Here is a 22,395-nt window from a genome sequence, read left to right as displayed (position 1 = left end):
GAATCTGACGTAGTCCAACGGCTGAACCTGTAAAAAAACACAAACACAACAAAAACGATTAGTAACACGTGTGGTAGGCTTAGGTACAGGGCCCATCAGACAGGATCACACATGGGTCATGTATCTAAGCCTACGATGTGCTTATGTAAGATGCTTAGATACAGGGCCCAACAGACAGGATCACACATGGGCCTTGTATCTAAGCCTACCATGTGATTGGCTTAGATACAGGGCCCAGCATCACACAATCTGTGATCCTGTCTCATGGGCCCTCTAAGCCTGCATGGGCCTTCTAGGCTTAAAGGGATTGTCCAGTCCCTAAACATTGATGGCCTATCCTCAGGATAGGCCATCAATAGCTGATGGCTTGGGGTCCATCTCCCGGGACCCCCAAATCACCTGTTTTGAAGGGGTCGCAGCACTCGTACGAGAGCTGCTACCCCATCATTTCACTTACTCGCTCACACTGTGAATCGCCCACACGGATTCAGTGTGAGAAAGTGACCGGAATGAAGGGGAAGCACCAGCTCTCGTACGAGCGCTGCGTCCCCTTCAAAACAGGTGATTGGCGGGGGTCCTGGGAGTCGGACCCCAAGCCATCAGCTTCAAGCAGAAGGGGTATCAAACTTAACCTGCTCTTCAGCCGTGGCGGATGTCCTGATTCAGGATGGTGGTGACGTCATGCGCTGCGCACCGGAAACAGGAAGGTAAGTACTGTAGTTACTATAGTAACGGGCCGCGGCTCCCGTTACTATAGTAACTTTTTTATTGTGTAGTGCGTAGTGTAGTGTATAGACACTGGTTGGGTGAGCGGTACCGCTTCACTCCGGTTCTCTGAATCGGCTGTAATTTTAACAGCCGGTAAGGGAGAACCGGGGCAAACTGGGCCCCCTTCCAGCCTCGGGCCCCGGGCACTTGCCCATATTGCCCTCATTGTAATCCGCCCCTGATGGACAGTGATGTCGGGCGGAGTCATGGAGTCCCAGGCAGAGCTCTAAATGAATAGAGACACCAGGAGCTTTACCTGAGCCAAAGTCCACGGGCAGAGTGCTTGTGAATGCGCTTCCTGGGTACTCCGGCATTGGGAAACTCCTTACATTACTGTCCATATAGTGTTGTCAGGAGCGGTATACATTTTTTTTGTGGGATCTCTCAGGATGGAAAAGCAGAGTCTTCTATGCTATTCCATCCTTCAAAAAAAAAAATAAGGTATACCGAAGTATACCAACCTGACGGAGACCAAAAGGATATAATGGAGCCCTATGAACACATTTATCGTGTACATCGGGAGCTTTTCCGACGTACAAGATAAACGTAGGATGATAACACGATGTGGAGGGAGCCTTAAGAGAAGATGTAGCACTTGTGAGGATGTAAGAAGCACTAAGGCAGGTAAAAAAATGCCTATACTTTCTTACTGGACGCAGAAGCACAGAGATCTGGGTAAGTATAAGATTTTTTTTCTGAGTTGCAATTTTTTGGTGGCAGAATCGCAGCTTTTCTGCAGCAAAAATGGCAACATCTGCTATTTGTTGCATGTTTTACCTCCCGATTGAATTAAATGGAGAAAACCCACAACAGAAAGAAGCGATTCTGCAACATAAATGTACATGCTACGTATTAAAAAACCGCACCGCAGGTCAATTTATCAACAGTTTTCTTTTTCTTAATTTAAACAATTTATTTTTTTTAACAAGTAAAGAAAAAACAGAGTTACAGATGTATATCCAACATGTATATCCCCTTACCCCCTCCCCCCACAATTAATAAAATTAAAAAAAAACACAAACCCCAATCTTCCAATGTGCTAATTTTTTACTAAACTTCAACTTCTCAAATTTCTTCATTTTACTCATGAGATTTCTCCACTCCTGAACTGTGGGGGGTAGGGTGGATCCCCACTTCCTATTTATAAGTACTCTAGCTAAGTGTAGCAATCTAGTGATAAGAATAGTTTGTCTCCCACTATAGTTGCTTTCCTTCAACTCTAATGTGCAATTAAGAATAGCGAGAATCGAGGATTTAGGGATATTCCTACCTACATGGTTTCCAAATTCATCGAAGATATTATCCCAAATTTTTTTTATAGCAGAGCATGTCCATATTACGTGAAGAAAATCGGCCATTGGGTATTGGCACCTATGGCAATTAGAGCTGTTATTGTTATCAAATTTGGATATTAGGGCAGGGAAATAATAAAGTCTATGCAGAACATTAATTTGAAAAAATTTATGATTCATAGAGACCGATACATTCTTGACATTGCTATAACAGTTTAGCCACTGATCGTGTTGATTGGTCCCAAGTCCCTGACCCATTTTTCCCAACTCGGAGGTGATATACTTCTAAATAGTGCACCGTTGGTAATTTTATATAGTGATGAGGCAGTCTTTTTGCCTAAAGTGTTATATATATATAAGCCTTTCCATTCCCTTGTGACTTTGGATAAAAAATATTTCTTTATTTCTAGTTTTACTTACTGCGTGTTGTATTTGTGCATAGCGAAATCTGTACGTTTCTTTTACTGAATAAATGATTTTAAGATTCTCAAAGGAGGTGATCAGTGTTCCATTAGTAAACAAATCCTTAATGTGTTTAACCCCTTCCCGCCACAGCCATTTTTCAGATTTTAATTTTAGTTTTTTCCTCCCCACCTTCCAAAAGCCATAACGTCTTTATTTTTCCTTCGATATAGTCCTATGAGGGCTTGATTTTTGCGGGAGGAGTTGTAGTTTTTGGTAGCACCATTTATTTTGCCATATAATGTACTAGGAAACTGTAAAAAAAATATTTGTGGGGTAGAAAATGAAAAAAACAGCGATTCCTCCATGTTTTTTTGCGCGCCGTTTTTACGCAATTCACTGTGCAATTAAAACAACATGTTAACTTTATTCTGTGGGTCACAATTACGGCGATACCAAATATATATAGTTTTTTCTATATTTTACTACTTTTACAAGTAAAAACCTAAGTGTAAAAAAGAAAATTTATTTTGTGTCACCAAATTCCGAGAGCCATAACTTTTTAATTTTTCCGTCGATTAAGTGGTATGAGGGTTTATTTTTTGCGAGATAAGCTGTAGTTTTTAATAATACGATTTTGGTGTACATGCAATGGTTTGATCACGTTTTATTTTATTTTTTGTGGGAGATTAGGTGACCAAAAAATAGAGATTCTGGCGTTTACAATTTTTTTTTACGGCGTTCACCGTGCGGATTCAGTAATGACATATTGTAATAGTTCAAACTTTTATGGATGTGGCGATACCAATTATGTTTATTTATTTATTTATTTTACTATGCTCTAGGAGGAAAATGGGAAAAGGTTTTTTTTTTTAACTTTTAATAAATTTATTTTTTTTACACAAAAAAAAACTTTATTTAGCTTAATTTTTACTTTTTTTATTAGTTCCCCTAGGAGACTTCAACCAGCAATCGTTAGATCACTTGCATGATATACTACAACCATTTTAATTAATGCTACCCTGTCTGCTCTAGATAAAGGTAGCATAATCCAGGTGGAGATTTTAGACTGAATTCTGGCCAGGAGAGGCATGACATTAAGCGGAATGAATTTCCCAATGTCTGCACTGATTTTCTTGCCTAAGTATTCAAAATGATCTATTGGTTGCAAAACCTTCAGTTTGCTATGAGCCAATTCAAAATTATCCAAGGGAAGTAACGTAGATTTACTCCAGTTGATATTTAATCCAGATAGTCCTCCGAAGTCTTCTATTTTATAGATGGTCCTAAGGCACAGTATTTTCTGAATTATTCAAACACAGTAATATGTCGTCAGCATAGAGCAGGATTTTGTCTCCTCTTCCTCTGCTGCCGAAGCCATCTATATCATCATTACTTCTCAACCAAATTTCTAGGGGCTCTATAAAAATAGCGAACAGCAGCAGAGAAAGGGGACATCCTTGTCGAGTACCACGGGTAAGAGAAAAAGAGGTGGTAAGCTCCCCATTTATTCTGACTCTTGTGCTAGGATTGACATACATTTTTCTTACATATCCAACAAATTCCTAACCCAGGCCGAACCTGTCCATCACTTTCCATAGATATCCCCACTCCACCCTGTCAAATGCGTTAGTGGCGTCAAGAGACAGAGTGAAGCGGGTCCTCCCGTCCCCTAACTGCATATTGCCAAACAATCTACCAAGGTTATCATTGACATTTATTCCTGGAATAAACCCACTCTGGTCAGGATGTATTATTGATTAAATTACTTTGGCCAGTCTCGTTGCCAATGCCTTAGCGTATATCTTTACGTCTGTGTTAAGGAGTGAAATTGGCCTGTATGACTCAACTTCAATGGGATCTTTACCCTTTTCCAATATAACCGTGATGATGGCCTCAGACATTCATAATGGGAGTCCCTTATCCCTATCTGACCCATTGATGGTTTCCACTAATAAGGGGTGCAGCTCCTTATCATATTTTCTATATATTTCAAACTATAGATTTTTTTTTTCTGAGTTGCAATTTTTTTTGTTGCAAAATCGCAGCTTTTCCGCAGCAAAAATTGCAACATCGGCTATTTGTTGCAGGTTTTACCTCCCCATTAAATTCAATGGGGAAAACCCACAACAGAAAGCAGCAATTCTAAAACATGTACACGCTACGTATTAAAAAAACACACCGCAGGTCAATTTATCAACAGATTTCTAGTGCATTTTTACGCGGCGTGTGAATGAGATTTGTTCAAATCTCATCCACTCTGCTGCTACTGTATTACGCTGCAGATTTTCCACAATGAAATCCATTGTGGAAAATCCGTAGTGCTTATGCTACGTATGAATTTACCTTTATAGATTTTGCTAAGGACTTGCAGCAAATTAACCCTTTGCATTGTAAAGGGTGAAATGCATGGCAATTTTGCAACATAATAGGCATAACTAACAGCAGAATGCCCTAAAGCCCATGCATATTTTTTTCTGCAGCATGTGAATGGGGTTTTGAAAACCCCATTCACATAACTTGTATTGTAATTTATAGTGGATTTTCAGTGCGCAATCAGCACCGAAAATAGGAGACAAATCCACCATGTCTGAAGTGGCCTTAAGGGTTTTTTACACTGGGCGATTATCAGGCGGAGAAGCACTCATATAACGCTCGTTGACTATAATTGCCCTGTGTAAACCGGGCAGCGATCAGCAGAAGGACACTCATCTGCTGGTTGTATCGTTTTAAAAAGTTAAATATTATCGTTATCGGCAGCACATCTCCCTGTGTAAAAGGGCCTTTAAAGAGGCTCTGTCACCAGATTTTGCAACCCCTATCTGCTATTGCAGCAGATAGGCGCTGCAATGTAGATTACAGTAACGTTTTTATTTTTAAAAAACGAGCATTTTTGGCCAAGTTATGACCATTTTTGTAGTTATGCAAATGAGGCTTGCAAAAGTCCAAGTGGGTGTGTTTAAAAGTAAAAGTCCAACTGGGCGTGTATTATGTGCGTACATCGGGGCGTTTTTAATACTTTTACTAGCTGGGCGCTCTGATGAGAAGTATCATCCACTTCTCTTCAGAACGCCCAGCTTCTGGAGGTGCAGACACAGCCGTGTTCTCGAGAGATCACGCTGTGACGTCACTCACAGGTCCTGCATCGTGTCAGACGAGCGAGGACACCGGCACCAGAGGCTTCAGTTGATTCTGTAGCAGCATCGGCGTTAGCAGGTAAGTCGATGTAGCTACTTACCTGCAAACGCTGATGCTGCTGCAGAATCAACTGTAGCCTCTGGTGCCGGTGTCCTCGCTCGTCTGACACGATGCAGGACCTGTGAGTGACGTCACAGCGTGATCTCTCGAGAACACGGCTGTGTCTGCACTGCCAGAAGCTGGGCGTTCTGAAGAGAAGTGGATGATACTTCTCATCAGAGCTCCCAGCTAGTAAAAGTATTAAAAACGCCCCGATGTATGCACCTAATACACGCCCACTTGGACTTTTACTTTTAAACACACCCACTTGGACTTTTGCAAGCCTCATTTGCATAACTACAAAAATGGTCATAACTTGGCCAAAAATGCTCGTTTTTTAAAAATAAAAACGTTACTGTAATCTACATTGCAGCGCCGATCTGCTGCAATAGCAGACAGGGGTTGCAAAATCTGGTGACAGAGCCTCTTTAAAGTCTATTCACACGGAACAGTCAAATCCCATTTTTTGCGACAATCTTTGCTAAATCGCAACAAAAATGTGATTTAACTGCACTGTGAGGATATAGCCTAAATGCATGTTTTGTGTGTGAGATGGAAGCTTGTGCTATGTCATTAGTTTTGTCTATGAACAAGAATACATTTTTGTTCTCTGTATCTTAAAACTATTTCAAGTTCTGTATCTAACGTGTGTAACATTTTGTCTCAATATTTCTTTCTCTTTCCTAAAAAAATGTCCGACTGCAGATTATTTGATGAATCTGCTCACAAGCTAAAATATATGATGATTCTAATTGTGACAAAACAATAATATGATATATGATATAATGTATACATGTTCTTTTTAAGGTATGTGCACACGATAACTGCATTTACGTCTGAAATTACAGAGCTGTTTTTAGGAGAAAACAGCTCCGTAATTTCAGACGTAATTGCATGTACTGGCGTTTTGCGAGGCGTCTTTTATGGACGTAATTTGGAGCTGTTCTTCATTGGAGTCAATGAAAAACTGCTCCAATTACGTCCCAAGAAGTGTCCTGCACTTCTTTGACGAGGCTGTTATTTTACGCGTCGTCTTTTGACAGCGACGCGTAAAATAACAGGTCGTCGGCACAGTACATCGGCAAACGCATTGAAATGAATGGGCAGGTGTTTGCTGACGTATTGGAGCCGTGTTTTCAGGTGTAATACGAGGCGTAAAACGCCTCCATTACGCCTGAAAATAGGTTGTGTGAACCCAGCCTAATTGTGACTCAAGGTCACAGTCCCTTGTGACTGAGGGAGGGGAGGCGTGGACAGAATGAGTATATAACATATGTATTGTTCCTTAATAAATTAGAGAATCGGATTGCACTTACATATGGTGTCAATTGTGCTAAATTCTCTCCGATGCATCGTAATACCTCCAAGCTCTCCCATTTGAAACCAGGTAAGAGACTACAATGAGGTCCAGTTGATGACCGGCCTACATTGATGTCCACAACAGTGCCATTATTTTTTTTTCATGTAATTTTTGTAATCGCGGCACAAATAATGCGGTTTTGCACGATTTTTTGAACAAAAAGCAAGGTAAACGGAAAAAAACAAAACACTTTATTTTCTACAAGTGGGGTCAGGGGGGATGTGAAGGAGGATGGGGCACTCACCAGTCCTGCAGGGTCCTGTCGGCTGTGTCTGTTGGGCGGGCTCTCTCCACACGGAGCTGCTTTCATTTTTGTCATGCAGCAGCTTCCCCTACTGTCCTATCAGGGTCCCAGCGTTAAAGTTACTTCGGAGGAAGGAACGGAAGGGTCCGTTCCTTTCTGCAAGTAACTAACACTAGGGCCCTGATAGAAATGTTTACAGTTACTAAAAAGCGGACGGGCCCTTTTTTTACAGCATTGTGGCCGGCTCCTCACTGCAGCACCAGTTGTACTGCCCTGATGGCGGCCCTGCCTTTAGTCCTATTTAACACCACAGATAACAGAGCGATATCCATCTGAGTACAGATAATGTAGTAGATGTTAGGCTGTGTTCACATCACCCGACTGTGATCCGCTGAGAGGTTCCGACGGAGGTTTCCATCGGGTTAACCCCTCAGCGGAAAGGCAAACGCAAACCTCCGCTTCCGTTACCCTCACCATTGAACTCAACTGTGACGGAAACCTAGTTAATGGTTTCCATCTTTCACCGTTGTGACAGAGTTCTGTCGTTTTTATGGAATCAATAGCGCAGTCGACTGCGCTATTGGTTCCATCAAGAAGTACGGAACCCTGTCACAACAGTGACAGATGGAAACCATTAGCTAGGTTTCCGTCACCATTTATATCGATGGTGAGGGAAACTAAAGCTTAGGTTTCCGTTTGCCTTTCCGTTGAGGGGTTAACACGACGGAAACCTCCGACTGGACCCCTCAACGGAAGGGCAACGGTAATCTCAACAGGCCCTTACCTGCAGTCTCATGTAACACCACAGATAACACACTCTGATAACCATACTCACACAGGCACATATAAACACACACAGAGACACACACACACACACACACACACATATGCACTCGCACAGGTCGCACATCCCTAAGGCCAGCCCTGGCTGGAGTTCTCAGCAGTAGGACACCCTGTGCTCAATTTAACATTGAGGGGACCCTACTAACAAAAAAGGATTATCCAAAGAAATTAACTAATTTAAAGCAATTCTCCACTGGACAATCCCTACTTGTTAGAAGGGTCCTATGACAATAAGCTGATCACAAAGTTTCACCCTGCTGGGACCCCAAGCGATCAACTGTAGTCTGCTGGAAAACCTGATAGTGAGTGTTCAATTTTGATAACTTGGCTTTGTGGCAAAACTGGATCACAAAGATTCACTATTTTTACCAATTTCTGCCAAGAACAAATAATAACTAAGAGAACAAAAATATTTTGGGAACGACAAACAAAGCAATTATCCAGAGTTTTAAGCCACAATACTTACTGCAGTTCTAACACTCCCGTATCATGCTGGCATCACGTAACACTAGGATCTGGGTACATGGATCACTATATCACCAGCATCTGGACATCTAGATCAATGTTCCTTGTAAGCATCTGCAACTGAACAGAAAGGTTTAAGAGCTGGGACATGTTCTGTCCGTAAACTTGGCATAAGACTGCTGCATGCACCATTGTGATAAATATGATGCATTTCGTGCCATTATCACATACACCTAAATGCATGGGTCCCTCAACACTATCGATACCTTCCTCCATGTCTGACTGACTCGTTGGTGCACCAATACATCTTACTTGTGTCCCATTACCTCCTAGTGTCTTAATAGTATCCCCAGGTTTCTAATTAGTTTCCCCCCATATGTTTGTCACAGTGGCGTAACTACCGCGGTAGCAGCAGTAGCGGCTGCTACGGGGCCCGGGGCTTGAGGGGGCCCGGTGGCGCCGCTAGCAGCCGTTATGGCTACTACAGCGGTAGCGTCGCTACTGTGGGGCCCGCGACGCCGAGACTTACACAGGCCCTCTCATGCCTGTAGGTGTCGCTAGCACCGGAGGGGGCCCCAGTGCTAGCGGCAGCCAAATACATGTATTAGCACTGAATGGCCGGGCATGTTCCGTGCCTGACCATCCAGTGCCTTACAATGACACTGATTGGCTAGCGGCGCGATGACATCATCGCGCCGCTTCCATGCTTAGAAGGTGCTGATTGGCGGGGCAAGTCATTCTGCCCCGCCAATCAGCGTCATTGGAGGACGCTCGTTCAGCTCCTGCAGACATGCTCAGAAGAGAGCATGTCTGCATCGCCAGTGAACAGCGTGGGAACCGGAGAATGTGAGTATGTCAAGTTTTTGTTTTTTCCCCCTCATAAAAATGTGAATGGCATTATCTATAGTGGGGGGGGGGGTCATCTTTATGTGGGCTATTATATATAGGGTTCTATATGTGGGGCAGTAGCTACAGGGGGGGTCTATATGTGGGGGTGTGGGCCACTATATACAGGGGGCTCTATATGTGGGCCATTATATACAGGGGGCTCTATATGTGGGCCACTATATACAGGGGGGGTCTATATGTTGGCCACTATATACAGGGGGCTCTATATGTGAGCCATTATATACAGGGGGCTCTATATGTGGGCCACTATATACAGGGGGGGGTCTATATGTGGGCCACTATATACAGGGGGGTCTATATGTGGGCCACTATATACAGGGGTGGGTTACCTGTGGGGCACTAGCAACAGGGTGGCTATATGTAGTGCACAGTCTACAGGGGTGGGCTATATGTGGGACACTATATACAGGGGGAGCTATATGTGAGACACTATGTACAGAGGTGGGCTATACGTGGAGCAAGAACTATAGGGGAAGCTATATGTAGGGCAGCACCGTGGCTCAGTGGTTAGCACTATTGCCTTGCAGCTCTGGAGTCCATATGTGGGCACTATCTATAGGGGCTTCTATGTAGGTCACTATCTACAGGGGCCACGTTGTGTGTTTGTGACAGTTATATTTAGATGTGTTGAGAATTTTAACTTTGTTTACAGGTGCAGAAATGTTTTAAAAGTGAGAAGCTGAAGACATCTGAACGGAAAACTGCAGAAATGGGTCATGGCCGGTAGAAATCCATCATAGATGTCTGAACCGGAGGGAGAAGAAAAGAACTAGAATCTGAGACGTCACCGGTGAGTCACTTAATGTAAATGTTTATTCTGCCTCTAATCAGTAATGTAGTCACTGTATGATCTGCAGCGAGATGATGGTGATAGGATTTTTTTTGTGAAACCGCATCTCCCAGCATATCCTTATCATTGTTCAGGCCATGCTGGGAGCTGTAGTTTTACGCCGTACAAACCTATACGCAGTGGCGTAACTACCGCTATAGCAGCCGTAGCGACTTCTACAGGGCCTGCAGCATGAGGGGGCCCGTGCCACCCGCCGGCACGGCCCCCTCCCATGGCAGCAGGCTCCGCTAGCAGCCGCTATGGCTGCTACAGCACGACGCCACTGAAGGGGTTGTTCCTACATAAGACATGTATCCCCTAATCACAGGATAGGGGATACATGTGTGATCGCTGGCAGCGATGAGGAGAACGGGGGACCGAAAGTCCCCCCTAAGTTCTCCATGACAAACCTCGGACTTCCGGGGTCTGTGTCGGCAGCTCCGTAGAAATGAATGGAGCGCCGGTCGCGCTTGTGCGCATGCGTGACTAGCGCTCCTTTCATTTTTATTGAACTGCGCAGACGCCGGAAGTCCGAGGTTAGTCATGGAGAACTTCGGGGGACTTTCGGTCCCCCATTCTCCTTATCGCTGCCAGCGATCATACATGTATCCCCTATCCTGTGGATAGGGGATGCATGTCTTTTGTAGGACAAACTATAGGCCGTTTTTTTTGGAGGGGGGGGTACATTGCGTTATCTACAGAGGGGTTCTGTATGGCATTTTCTAAAGGGGGGGCTGTATGGCATTCTCTATAGGGGGGACTGTATGGCGTTATCTACAGGGGGGCTGTATGGCGTTATCTACAGAGGGGGTCTGTATGGCGTTATCTACAGGGGGGCTGTATGGCGTTATCTGCAGGGGGCTGTGTATGGTGCTATCTATAGGGGGGCGCTGTGTGGTGGAATCTATAGGGAGGCACTATCTACAAAGGGGGGGGGGGGTTGCGTGATACCCAGCAGAGGGGGGGCCCTAGTCAAAAGTTTGCTATGGGGCCCAGTCTTTCCTAGTTACGCCCCTGGTTTGTCATCATTACCTTAATGGTTCTCAGATAAGGGTGTACTCACATGGTAAAATCATGTAGACGTTTTGACTCAATTGCGGTAATTGCTATAGTATTAAATCGCGACAGAACACAGAAGACATGACAGTACTAATGGGAAGCGCGAAGGGGTACTGATGAAAAACACTTGGGGGTACTAATGAGAAGCACCTAGGGGTATTAAAGAGAGACACTAGAATGAACTAATGGGAAGCACGTGGAGGTACAAATGGGAGACATACGGGGCTTTAAAGGGAAACACATGGGGTATAAATCATAAACTGAGCCAGCGGCCAGCACAGCCCAGCCCACAGAGGAGGGTGAGAACAAGGTGGGAACATGGCACCAAGGTTGCCAACTGTCCGTTAATTCATGGACAGTCCGCAAAAAACTGGTGTTTTTTTCTGCCGTCCGTAGTGTCCGGCAGAAAAAAACACCGTCCGTGAATTATTATTTTTTTCTGAAAGTTTGCACTACGCATGCGCCAAATCAATATGCGCAGTACAAACAACAAAGTGACGCCACTACACTAGAAGGCATAGCACGGTCTTAGCGGTGGTGGGGTGGAGCCGGACTCCATCCCCACCACCGCTAAGACCGCGCTCTGCCTCTGCATAGTCTCATATTCCGTCTGTCAGGCATCCTATTGTCCACAGCATCCTCAAAGCCCGCCCCATTTACACTTCATTTCCGCCTCAATGCCCGCCCCATTTACCTCAATGAACGCGCTCCACGACGAACCACGACGGTGCTCATGAATGATGGGGTAATAATATATTGCACAGAGATACTGGGGGGGGTTAAATATACGGATTATGGGGGTTATACATGGGGATTGAGGGGGTAATATATGGGGATGATGGGGGTTATATACACGGGGATGATGGGGTCCCTGTATATAACCCCATCATCCTTGTATAAAACTCCTATAGCCCCTGTATATAACTCCTACCATCCCTATATATAACACCTATCATACCTGTATATACCAGCCAGCCATCATCCCTGTATAAAACCCCTATAATTCCTGTATATAGCCTTCATTATTCCTGTATATAACCCCCATAATGGGAATGATAGGTGGTATATACAGGAATGATGGCCACAGGACTTGTGGCAGTAATACAGAGGCTAAAATGGGACCGCTTTATAGACCTCTTAATGAGGCTTTGGTCAGATAGGAGAGCCATTGGAAAGAACGGTTTCTACTCTGTACAACCTTGTACTACATGGCCTCTGTATACTACAATATATCCGCTGCATTGAATGCCATTTTCCACAGCTGTAGTCACTGGACCCATGGCAACAGACCCTTTAAGGTCTTTAGAACTTTTGTCTTCACTCAAAGATGTTAACTTCTAAAATATATAAAACACCTTAATAACTTAGCAGTTGCGTACGGGAGTGAAAACCTGTGATAAACTGAGAGGTGATAAATGGCTTCTGTGACGGCTGCACTCTTGTTTAAAATTTATAAAATACAGAAAATACAGAGGTAGCAATTCCAGTCTATTAAATGGGTTAATAAGCTTTAAAAACAAGGCCTTTCTTTTTCCAAGCATCAGCGCCACGCTTGTCTATGGCTGTGTCTGATAAGTTCAGTCCCATTTACATTGATGCTGCTATACTAGACGCAATCACGGACAAGGAGTTTCTTGCACAACCCCTTTAAGAATAAACAACTTAACAGACTTGAAGTATAAAGCCCCTGTTAAATTATGTTATAGGTCATCTTTTCAAATGATGCAATAGTAGGGGTTATGAATTAGGAGGGTGTTTATTGGGCAAGCTGAAATATAGCATTGACTTTGTATAAATAGGGCATGATCTCTGTCAATGAGTCCTCTCATCCAGTCGGGAGAGCAGATGAGACCCCATAGATTCTTTTGAAGCTGAGAGTGATTTAGTTACTCATAATATACGCTGAGCAGCCATAGCATTGAATACACCTGTCAGACATGGACTCCACAAGACCTCTGAAGGTGTCCTGTGGTATCTAGCACCAATACGTTAGCAGCAATTCCTTTAATTCCAGTCAGTTGTGAGGTGGGGACTCCATGTGTTGGACTTGTTTTTTCAGCACATCCCACAGATGCGCATGGTGGTATGTGTCAAAATAACATCAACAGGAGTGCCAACACTCAAGGTTTCCAAGCAAAACATTGCCCAAAGAATCACACTGCCTTTGCTGGCTTGCCTTCTTCTTATAGGCCATCCTGGTGCCATCTCTTCCTCGCATAAGCGACGCACCTGCACCCGGTTGCTCCCATGATGTAAAGAAAGCATGATTAAATGTCATTAGATCAGGCCACCTTTTTTCATTGCTCCATGGTCCAGTTCTGATGCTCATTGACCCTGTCGCCGGTTCATCTGTTGTCCTTCATTGGACCACTTTTGGTAGGTTATAACCATTGACCTGATGAAGACATCAGTTTGATGTCGTAACGCGTAGCCCTGTACAATAAATTATTTCTTATTACTTTGATCATCCTCATTGCAGTTTAGCAGCGCCGTTCTGTTGGTCCATCTTTTGTTCACATTTTTTCTTCCTATTACCAATACCTTGACCATTCTATGAGGACAAGTGATTTCTTCTCGCTGATGTGCTGAAAGACTTTCTCTGTCACCGATCGGCGGCACGTGAATGCCAATGGGTTGCCATGGCAGCCGGGGGCCTATCAAAGGTCCCCAGGCCTGCCCTGGCTATTTGCCTTTTTGGCCATGCCAGAGCTATGGCCTAATAGATTGCCTGTCAGTTTTACACTGACAGGCAATCTATGGTATACTAAAGCATTATATCTGCGATCAGAATATCGCATTGTAAAGTCCCTTAGTGAAAAGATTACAGTAAAAATTAAAAGAAAATCACTTTTTTCCCCAGTGTAAATAGTAAGTAAATATATGCACATATATGGTATTGTCAGAATCGTAACAACCCAAATAATAAAGTTAACACATTAATTAAACCGCCGGGTGAATGCCGTATAACAAAAACGCACAAAAACAATGGTAAAAATGCATTTTTTTCCATGCCCCCACCAAAAAACAAAATTAATTTTCATCTCATCCCGCAAAAAACAAGGCTACATCGACTGACAGAATAAAAAGTTACGGCTCTTGGAAAGCAGCAATGCAAAAACAAATAATTTTTTGTTTAAAAGAGTTTTAATTGTGCAATTGTAGTAAAACATAAAAAACCTATACATATTTGGTATCATCGTAATCGTACTGACCCATACAATAAAGTTAACATGTTATTTACACCGCATAATGAACAGCGTCAATTTTAAATGTGAAAAATAATGCTGGACTAGCTGGGGTTTTTTCAATTCCTTCCCTAAAAAAAATTATAAAAGTTAAGCAATACAATATATACAACGTGCAATTTTAAAAATACAAGTCAAACCCGCAAAAACAAGACTTCATATGGCTATGTCGACATAAATATAAAAAAGTTGTAGGCTGCCAGAGGGGGAGAAGAGTAAGTAATGTAAAAAACACACAAACACACATTTCTATCTATTTATCTGCTACACAGCTACTTTTGCCGGGACACAGATCGCCTGGCTAAAGATCGCTATGTCCTGTAGCCTATATTGCTAGCAATGACATTCAATGTGGTTACGTCACAGTAATTTTACTTGCTAGGTGTGCGGAACAAAGCAATTTTTGGCCATGCGACCTGTATCGTGGCCAAAGTTGCCATGAAGCCCCAGCCTAAGGACTTATTCGGATGAATGAGTGTAACTCGGATGTGAAAAATGGCAGTTTTTCACGTCTGAGTCGCACCCATGCGGGACCCGTTTTCACGGATTCCTCATAGACTTGTCCTATTTTTTCAGTGGCCCTTCACATGGTTTGTTAAAACAACATCCGTGTAAACAGCCCCATAGAAATACATGCAGACGGCCGTTAAAAAAATTAGATCTGGAGATTATCTAGAGATTCCGTAGGTGAGATATTATGAGTAAAGTAGTCCTTATTTATGAGACAGCAGGTAGGCTATACTGTGTTCTAGGGTTTGATTTCCAACACTCCTGTAGGTCGATAGTGTCAGCGCTATCTCCTCTGCAGTCGGTTGTTGACGGTGTTTATTTAATTTTTGTATTATCTTATAGAGAGCTAGCATCTAGGCCTTGATTTAAAGGTTATGTCCTAGTTTTAGTTAGATAGAGAGTATAGGAACGCTCGGAGTTGTCGTTGAGAACTGCGGCTTTCCTTAATCTATGTAGTCCCAGTATTATTAGGTTTCTAGTTGTCTGGGCTGCGTTTGCATTAGTGCGTATCTTTTGTATATTCGCACCTTCAATTACTCACACCTCAGTTGGTATAGATATATGCTTTAGGTTATAGGCTGTGTATTCAGCAAGCCAGTCAGGCCTTCAAGTATAGAATTTCACTAGTATAGAAATAAAAGTAGCTTTGGGTTCTTAGGATGAATCAGAGTATGATGCGTGGCCTTGTTTAAACAGAGCACATCGCACGTGCTAGGATGGAAGCTGATTAATACGGCATGTGGAGCTGAGACTTTTCTGGTATTCAACAACGTGCACCATGCGGTCTTTGCCTCAGTGCGTGCTTTCTGTATAGTCGCCACTTCAGTTACTTTCACCTGAGGAGGTGCATTTATATGTTTCTGTTTTAGGTTGCTGCTTCAGCACGCCAAGTAGACCTTAAAGTATAAAGTCACTTAAACAAAGAAATAAAGGTACCATTGGGTTCTTAAGATGAACCAGAGTGTGATGCTTGGTTTTGTTTAACCCCTTAACGCTCAGCGACGTAATAGTCTGTTACGCTGACTGCACCGTTCGCACTCAGCGACGGAATATTAAGTCGCGGGAATAACGGCCATTTCGGCCGTCTTCCCGACACATGCAGGAGCTGTGACAGCTGGTGTCTTGTACAGCGGTTGTCGCAGCTCCTATAGCAGGGACCGATCGCTGTGTCCCCGCTGATTAACCTCTTAAAAGCCGTGTTCAATACCGATCGCGGCTTTTTAGGGTTTAAGCTACCATCGCGGTAGCGGCCGTCGATGGTGACTATGGCAAACGGACACCTAACAATGGCGTCCGGCTATGCCATCGACGGAAGCCTAGTGGATCCTGACAAAGTCAGGACCCACTATGCTTGCTGTCAGTGAGTAGCTGACAGCTCTGATACACTGCACTACGCATGTAGTGCAGTATATTAGAATAGCGATCAGGGCCTCCTGCCCTCAAGTCCCCTAGTGGGACAAAGTAATAAAGTTAAAAAAAGTTAAAAAAAGATGTGTAAAAATAAGAAACTAAAAGTTTTCAAAGTGACAAAAGTAAAAATCCCCCTTTTTCCATTATCAGTCCTTTATTATTATTAAAAATATATAAACAAACAAATAAACTATACATAATTGGTATCGCCGCGTCCGTAACGACCTGAACTACAAAATTATTTTGTTATTTATCCTGCGCGGGGAACGCCGTAAAAGAAAATAATGATAAACCGTACCAGAATCACAATTGTTTTGTCACTTCACCTCCCAAAAAATGGAATAAAAAGAGATCAAAAAGTCGTATGTACCTAAAAATGGTGCTGATCGAAGCTACAGTTCGTTACGCAAAAAATAAGTACTCGCTCGGCTTTATTGATGGAAAAATAAAACAGTTCTGGCTCTTAGAATAAGGTAACACAAAAAGTGAATGATTGTTTACAAAACGTATTTTATTGTGCAAACGCCATAAGACATAAAAAAAACTATAAACATATGGTATCGCCGTAATCGTATCGCCCCGCAGAATAAAGTGAATATGTCATTTATAGCGCACGGTGAACGCTGTAAGAATTTTTTTATAAAAAAACAATAGTAGAATTGCTGTTTTTTAGTCACCACGCCACTTAAAAATAGTATAAAAACTGATCATGCACCCCATGAAAAAACGACAATGAATTACTCAAGGGGTCTAGTTTCCAAAATGGGGTCACTTTTTTGGGGTTTCCACTATTTTGGCACCACAAGACCTCTTCAAACCGGACATGGTGCTTAATAAAAAGGAGGCCTCAAAATCCACTAGGTGCTCCTTTGCTTCGGAGGCCGATGCTTCAGTCCATTACCGCACTACGGCCACATGTGGGATATTTATCAAAACTGCAGAATTTGGGCAATAAGAATTGAGTTGCGTTTCTCTGGTAAAACCTTTTGTGTTATAGAAAAAAAAATGGTATAAAAAGGATTTTCTGACAAAAAAAAATAATAATTTACATTTCACCTCTACTTTGCTCTATATTCCTGTGAAACACCTAAAGGGTTCATAAACTTTCTAAATGCTGTTGTGAATAATTTGAGGGGTCTAGTTTCTAAAATGGGGTGTTTCATAGGGTTGTCTAATATGTAGGCCCCTCAAAGCAACTTCAGAACTGAACTGAACCTAAAAAAAATAAATTAGGCAATACTTCGCTTCTTACATTATGCTGATAATGAGCAGTGCCCACCTTGAGATGGCCCCAGTTTTGACCGTTTGTATAAACGGAGACCCCTATTAGACTGTTTCAGTGCCCGGTTTTCTCAAGCATACACCCCAAGAAGTGTATTTCTATTGATGAGTCCTTGGTAGATTTTAAAGGGAGGCTTCAATTCCGCCAGTACCTGTCGAGTAAGAGGGCAAGGTATGGTGTGAAGATGTATAAGCTGTGTGAGAGTGCATCAGGGTATACCTACAAATTTAGGATATATGAAGGGAAGGACAGCAGTATTCAGCCCCCAGAATGCCCCCCCTCCCCCTTACTGGGAGTTAATGCAAAAATTGTTTGGGATTTGGTGCACCCACTGCTGGACCAGGGTTACCAACTCTAGCTGGATAATTTTTATACCAGCGTCCCACTCTTCAAGTGCCTCACTTCCAGAAGTACTGCGTCATGCGGCACTGCTAGAAGAAATCTGAGAGGCCTCCCTAAGACTCTGCATGGGCAAACACTCAGAAGGGGGGAGAGCAGGGCACAATCTAGCAGCAACATATTGTGTGTCAAGTACAAGGACAAGAGAGATGTCCTTGTATTAACGACAATACATGGCCACTCCAGTTTCCACTATTTTGGCACCACAAGACCTCTTCAAACCGGACATGGTGCTTAATAAAAAGGAGGCCTCAAAATCCACTAGGTGCTCCTTTGCTTCGGAGGCCGATGCTTCAGTCCATTACCGCACTACGGCCACATGTGGGATATTTCTCAAAACTGCAGAATTTGGGCAATAAGAATTGAGTTGCGTTTCTCTGGTAAAACCTTTTGTGTTATAGAAAAAAAAATGGTATAAAAAGGATTTTCTGACAAAAAAAAATAATAATTTACATTTCACCTCTACTTTGCTCTATATTCCTGTGAAACACCTAAAGGGTTCATAAACTTTCTAAATGCTGTTGTGAATAATTTGAGGGGTCTAGTTTCTAAAATGGGGTGTTTCATAGGGTTGTCTAATATGTAGGCCCCTCAAAGCAACTTCAGAACTGAACTGAACCTAAAAAAAATAAATTAGGCAATACTTCGCTTCTTACATTATGCTGATAATGAGCAGTGCCCACCTTGAGATGGCCCCAGTTTTGACCGTTTGTATAAACGGAGACCCCTATTAGACTGTTTCAGTGCCCGGTTTTCTCAAGCATACACCCCAAGAAGTGTATTTCTATTGATGAGTCCTTGGTAGATTTTAAAGGGAGGCTTCAATTCCGCCAGTACCTGTCGAGTAAGAGGGCAAGGTATGGTGTGAAGATGTATAAGCTGTGTGAGAGTGCATCAGGGTATACCTACAAATTTAGGATATATGAAGGGAAGGACAGCAGTATTCAGCCCCCAGAATGCCCGCCCCCCCTTACTGGGAGTTAATGCAAAAATTGTTTGGGATTTGGTGCACCCACTGCTGGACCAGGGTTACCAACTCTAGCTGGATAATTTTTATACCAGCGTCCCACTCTTCAAGTGCCTCGCTTCCAGAAGTACTGCGTCATGCGGCACTGCTAGAAGAAATCTGAGAGGCCTCCCTAAGACTCTGCATGGGCAAACACTCAGAAGGGGGGAGAGCAGGGCACAATCTAGCAGCAACATATTGTGTGTCAAGTACAAGGACAAGAGAGATGTCCTTGTATTAACGACAATACATGGCCACTCCAGTACCCATGTACCTGTACGAGGTACCAGTACAGAGACCCCCAAACCAGACTGCATCCTGGACTACAATAGGTACATGGGAGGGGTGGACTTGACATATCAAGTCCTGAAGCTCTACAGCGCTATGTGATGTGGTATAAGGAGCTGTCCGTGCACATCATTATCAAGAACCTAATATTTAGGGACCAAGAATGGGGCACCCAGTACTTCTGGAAGCGAGGCCACAGGCATCGTACCAGGGCAACACCTTCCAGAAGAAGTTCCCCATACTGGCAAGAAGGGAAAAAGTCAAAAGAGGTGCAAAGTCTGCTATAAGAGGGGGATAAGGGAGGACACAATATCTCAATGTGACACGTGTCCAGAAAAACCAGGGCTCTGTATGAAAGTGTTTTAAAATTTATCATACATCCCTTAGATTTTTAATCTACCCTGACGCATTCCGCACAGTTTATCCCCCTCATCTTTTCCTTCTGAGCCCTGCTGTGTGCCCAGGCAGCTGATAACAGCCACATGTAGGGTATTGCCGTACCCAGGAGAACCCACATTACAGTTTATGGGATGTATATCTCTGGTGGCGCATGCTGGGCACAATATATTGGACACTGAATTGGCATAGATATATAGAAAATTGCAAATCTCACACTGCACCATCTGCTGCGCATTACATTTTACACAATACCTGTGGGGTCAAAATGCTCACTACACCACTAGATGAATGTCTTAAGGGGTGTAGTTTTTAAAATGGGGTCACTTCTCGGGGGTTTCAACTGTACTGGCACCTCAGGGGCTTCTGCATACATGACTTAGCACCAGAAAAACTCCAGTAGGCCAAATGGTGGTCCTTTCCTGAGCCCTCCCATGGGCCCAAATGGCAGTTTATCACCACAAATGGGGTATTGCCACACTCAGGACAAATTGGGCAACAAAATTGGGTATTTTGATCCCTGTGAAAATAAGAAATTGTGTTAAAAAATTACATCCTATTGGAAAAAAACGACATTTTTTTTAATTTCACAGCTCAATCCAAATACGTGCTGTGAAAAAACTGTGCGGTCAAAATGATAACAACAACCATTAATCAATTCCTTAAGGGGTGTAGTTTCCAAAATGGGGGTCACTTCTTGTGGGTTTCCATTGCTTTGATACCTCTGGGGCTCTGCAAATGCGACATGGCACCCGAAAACCAATCCAGCAAAATCTGGACTCCAACAAACACATAGCGCTCCTTTCCTTCTGAGCCCTCCCATGGGCCCAAACGGTAGTTTATCACCACAAATGGGGTATTGCCGCAGTCAGAACAAATTGGGGAACAAAATGGGGTATTTTATTTCTTGTGAAAATAAGAAATTTTATCAAAAATTACATCTTATTGGAAAGAATTTCATTTTTTAAATTTCACAGCCCAATTTATAAACGTGCTGTGAAAAAACTGTGTGGTCAAAATGGTAACAACAACCATACATGAATTACTTGAGGGGTGTAGTTTCCAAAATGGGGTAACTTTTGGGGGATTCCTACTGTTTTGGCACCTCAACACCTCTTCAAACCCGGCATGCTGCCTAAAATATATTCTAATAAAAAAGAGGCCCCAAAATGCACGAGGTGCTTCTTTGCTTCTGGGGCTTGTGTTTTAGTCCACAAGCGCACTAGAGACACATGTGGGAAATTTCTAAAAACTGCCGAATCTGGACAATACATATTTAGTAGTGTTTCTCTGGTAAAATCTTCTGTGTTACAGAAAAAAATGGAATAAAATTGAAATTCAGCAACAAAAATGAAATTTGCACATTTCACCTCCACTTTGCTTTAATTCCTGTGAAATGTCTAAAGGGTTAATAAACTTTCTAAATCCTGTTTTGAATACTTTGAGGGGTCTAGTTTTTAAAATGGGGTGTTTTATGGGGGTTTCTAATACATAGGCCCCTCAAAGCCACTTCAGAACTGTACAGGTACCTAAAAAAAAAGGCTTTTGAAATTTTCTTAAAAATATGAGAAATTGCTGTTTATGTTCTAAGTCTTGTAACGTCCAAGAAAAATAAAAAAAATGTTCAAAAAACGATGCCAATCTAAAGTAGACATATGGGAAATGTGAACTAGTAACTATTTTGGGGGGTATAACCATCTGTTTTACAAGCAGATGCATTTAAATTCAGAAAAATGCTATTTTTTCAAAATTTTCTCCAAATTTTGGAATTTTTCACAAATAAACACTGAATATATCGACCAAATTTTACCACTAACATGAAGCCCAATGTCTATCTATCTATCTATCTATCTATCAACAAATGAATCGCAGCACTCCAAGAAAATATTATCAAAATATATAAAGTGGCTTATTCATCCATGTGAAAGATCTCTACGATTTAGTCCCCTCACAGGATATTTTTCAAGCATCTATCTAAGCTGAGTTTACGCTACAAAAATTGCAACTCAGATTTTTTTTATACTTACCCATAACTCTCTGCTCCTGCGTCCAGCCCGGCCTCCAGGGATGATGTTTCATCCCATGTGATTGCTGTAGCCAGTCACAGGCTGCAGCGGTCACATGGGATGAAACGTCATTCAAGGAGACCGAGTTGCAGGACGTCAGAGGGACGTTTCGTCAACTAGGTAAGTATGAAAGTTTTTTTTTCCTCTAGCGCTGCTTTCTGGTGCGGTTTTTCGGATGGAATGTGCTGCAGGTTGTAGGCCAGATACGCTGCATAGTTTTCCTCAGTGTATCCGACACCTGTGAACAGTTGGATCCTGATTTAGGGGGAATTTTCCCTCACCAACCATTGATGGTGGCCAAAAGAAGAAAAACATTGAGAGATATAACTAAGAAGCCATTATGCACCCCCCTTGCCCAAAACCTTTTGGCTCAGCAGGCCCAAAA

The sequence above is a fragment of the Rhinoderma darwinii genome, chromosome 2 (genome assembly GCF_050947455.1).
Source record: "Rhinoderma darwinii isolate aRhiDar2 chromosome 2, aRhiDar2.hap1, whole genome shotgun sequence".
In the NCBI taxonomy this organism is placed as follows: domain Eukaryota; kingdom Metazoa; phylum Chordata; class Amphibia; order Anura; family Rhinodermatidae; genus Rhinoderma; species Rhinoderma darwinii.
The sequence above is the reverse complement of the archived record's forward strand: the minus strand, read 5'-3'. Positions refer to the sequence as shown.